At 46.2% G+C, this 3,899-nt stretch overlaps 1 pseudogene; it reads left to right on the top strand.

Moving 5' to 3' along the window:
• Positions 1-745: 745 nt before the first annotated feature.
• On the top strand, positions 746-1,940 carry LOC116626172 (annotated as a pseudogene).
• The last annotated feature ends 1,959 nt before the right edge of the window (positions 1,941-3,899 follow it).

The raw sequence follows: 3,899 nt of genomic DNA, 5'->3' as shown, positions 1-3,899 counted from the left end.
AAATGGAGAAGCATGTCACTAGCTGTACTTGTGATTTGGTGGTACTTCAGTACATTCTTTGCTTCATATTCACCCAGCATTTCAAAGGAACCATATCAACGCTATTTTTCATGAGTATGGCCTGAAGTTCAGCTTTATTGGAAGCCATCAAAGTACTAGTGTGTAATATTTAGATGTATAATATTAAACATCTGATACTATTGCCTTTATATTCCATACTTTTCTCTAATTTTTTGTTGTTTTAACCCAATTCTTCATTTCCTATGTAAAACCACTTAAATTTTGGAATGTGTCCTTCCTTCCCTAGCCAGTATATCTCTGCAAATAACACACCAGTGGTTTTGTTCTCTCAGCTTCAACTACAGCTATAAAAGCAAATTCAGGTTGTACAACATTATGAAGTGAATTTTACTCTTTAAAATGGCTACTTTTATGTTAGGTGAATTTCAGCTCGATTTAAAAAAAAACTTAAAAAGAAACCACAGATTCAGTACACAAGAAAGAGTACTTCTAAGTAATATGAGAACAGACTCATTTGGTCTTCATTGTCTCCAACCACTTCCATTTCTCACCACCTCACCTTACTAGGTGTGTCTTTTTTTGGTTAAAGAATAACCCAATAATACTTGTTCCACTGTCAGCAAATTACGATTAAAAATAAATATTACAAATTTCACTGAGTTACACTGACACTGGCTTGATTTTAAATTACAGTGATTGTGGCTAAGGTTTTGGTGGATTCAAGATGGCAGTGTAAGAGTCAGCTGCTCAGCTCTCCAGGACCCTGAAGATACAGGAGTACCTGATCCTGAAGGTGCCCTACAAAATACTGAATAAACACCTTTGGGCTGCTCAAAAACACATCGACCTGGAGATGAGCCACATCCCTATGGTGGTAGCCTAGCTGGAGAAGACCTTGAGCAGCTGCCCCGCCCGGGACTCCATGGTCAGCCTTCTGGATGGCGCAGGGGAGAAGCTTAGCGTCCTCAAGAGGAAGGTGGTGGAGTCCATCCAGGTGGAGGACTAGAGCACCAAGCTATGCAAGCGCAGAATCGAGCAACTCAAGGAGTAGCAGCAGCCAGCCCGCAGCAGCCAGCTTGTGGAAGAGGAAGCGCATGGACCGCATGATGGTGGAGCACCTGTTGCACTGAGGCTTAGAAGGCTGTGGTGAAGCTGATACGCCAGAGTGGCATGAAGAGCTGCCTGGAGTTCAGCCTAAATATTCAGGAGTTCACTGAACTCATCCGGCTGAACTAGAGACTGGACGCCGTGAGACATGCGAGAGAGCGCTTTGATCAGGCTGAAGGGAGCCAGCTGGCCAAGGTGCACCAGGTCATGGGCATGCTCGCCTTCCCTCCAGACACGTACATATGGCCCTACAGGGACCTGCTGGACCCAGCCAGGTGGCAGATGCTGAGCCAACAGGTCCGGCACAACTATTGGCTGCACCAGCTGGGGACAACTCTGTGTTCACCCTCACTCTGTAGGCCGGCCTCTTGGTGATAAAGACACCACAATGCTCCAAGGAGGACAGCAGCTCCGAGAGCCCTGATTGGCCTGTGTGCAGCCACTCCCCGAACTAGTATTGCAGCCCCTGCCCATGGCCCACTGCACCAATTCCTGTCTGCTCGGCAAGATTTCGGGGGACTCGATGATCCAGAACAACCCGCCCCTGAGGCTGCCCAACCACTACAGCTACGGCTACAACTCTCTTGCCATCTGTCAAGATGACAAAGCCATTTGTCCTAGCACCGAAGAAGTGTTTCACTTCTCACAAGCCCGAAGGTGTACACTGTGTAGGTGGAGCCGCCCTGCGCGCCCCAGCCCTTGCACCCCAGCCCTTGCGCCCCAGCCCTTGCGCCCCAGCCCCTGCGCCCCGGCCTGCCTGCACTTCTGTTTCTGGCGACCAAAGATCAGTGAGCGAGAATAGGTACTCCTAGGAAGAGAGGAATCGAATGGGGCACATCTGTGCTTGGGGACAGTGTTTGCGCTGATAGGATTCCGAAACACCCGTGAGCTACTTGACGCTTTCCCTTCCAGAGAGACTTTCCTGCCCAGGGAGCTTTAGCCACTTTGGAAACAGGCGTCCGTTATTTCCCGCACCCTCAACCCTGGTGTCCTCCCTCCGTTGGTTCCTCCCTCCCACCACCCAGGAGCGGGGATGGGTGGCGCCACAGCCTGACTAGCTTGCAGTGGTGGAGGCGCCCCGCAGAGCTGAGGTATCAGGGCCCTGAGCGTGGGACTGGCTTAGGGTGTGCTAGGTTCAACGTAAGGTCTTTCGTGCCACCTTATTTCCTGCTTGAGAATGTATTCACGTGGAAATCCACTGGACCCAGTTCTGCAGAGGCCCTTGGCTCCACAAGGCAGATCAAATGCCGCTCCCTACAGAAACTAGTAGTTCAGTTCAAGTAACCAGAGATGACTTTTCAAATCAAATGAATCATTGTAGTTTACACAAAAACACACTGTAGAGGACTGTATTTAGCGCTCATTTTTGCATGTTGATGTTGATTAGCTAATAAACTGTAAATGTAAAACATGTTAATTAAAGGGTTTTGTATTTCCTTTTTTTAAATATTTTATTATGTTAATCACCATACATTACATCATTAGTTTTTGATGTAGTGTTCCATGATTCATTGTTTGTGCGTAACACCCAGCGCTCCATGCCAAATGTGCCCTATTTAATACCCATCACCAGGCTAACCCATCCTCCCGCCCCCCTCCCATTTAGAACCCTCAGTTTGTTTTTCAGAGTCCATCGTCTCTCATGGTTCATCTCCCCCTCCGATTTCCCCCCCTTCATTCTTCCCCTCCTGCTATTTTCTTTTTTTTTCTTAACATATATTGCATTATTTGTTTCAGAAGTACAGATCTGTGATTCAACAGTCTTGCACAATTCACAGCACTCACCATAGCACATAACCTCCCCAATGTCTATCACCCATCCACCCCATCCCTCCCACCCCACCCCCCACTCCAGCAACCCTAGTTTGTTTCCTGAGATTAAGATTTCCTCATATCATTGAGAACATATGATACATGTCTTTCTCTGATTGACTTATTTCGCTTAGCACAACACCCTCCAGTTCCATCCACATCATTGAAAATGGCAAGATCTCATTCCTTTTGGTGGCTGCATAATATTCCATTGTATATATATACACCACATCTTCTTTATCCATTCATCTGTCGATGGACATCTTGGCTTACCACAGTTTGGCTATTGTGGACATTGCTGCTATAAACATCGGGGTGCACGTACCCCATCGGATTCCTACATTTGTATCTTTGGGGTAAATACCCAGTAGTGCAAATGCTAGATCGTATGGCAGCTCTATTTTCAACTTTTTGAGGAACCTCCATACTGTTTTCCAGAGTGGTTGCACCAGCTTGCATTCCCACCAACAGTGTAGGAGGGTTCCCCTTTCTCGGCATCCCTGCCAACATCTGTCATTTCCTGACTTGTTAATTTTAGCCATTCTGACTAGTGTGAGATGGTATCTCATTAAGGTTTTGATTTGGATTTCCCTGATGCCAAGCGATGTTGAGCACTTTTTCATGTGTCTTTTGGCCATTTGGATGTCGTCTTTGGAAAAATGTCTGTTCATGTCTTCTGCCCATTTCTTGATTGGATCATTTGTTCTTTGGGTGTTGAGTTTCATAAATTATTTATAAACTTTGGATACTAGCCCTTTATCTGATATGTCATTTGCAAATATCTTCTCCATTCTGTCAGTTGTCTTTTGGTTTTGTTGACTGTTTCTTTTGCTGTGCAAAACCTTTTTATCTTGATGAACTCCCAATAGTTCATTTTTGCCCTTGCTTCCCTTGCCTTTGGTGATGTTTCTAGGAAGAAGTTGCTGTGGCTGAGGTCGAAGAGGTTGCTGCCTGTGTTC

This window comes from Phoca vitulina, unplaced genomic scaffold (assembly GCF_004348235.1).
Source record: "Phoca vitulina isolate PV1807 unplaced genomic scaffold, GSC_HSeal_1.0 scaffold84, whole genome shotgun sequence".
Taxonomy (NCBI): domain Eukaryota; kingdom Metazoa; phylum Chordata; class Mammalia; order Carnivora; family Phocidae; genus Phoca; species Phoca vitulina.
Note: the sequence above shows the minus strand (reverse complement) of the source record. Positions and strands in the feature narration are given on the sequence as shown.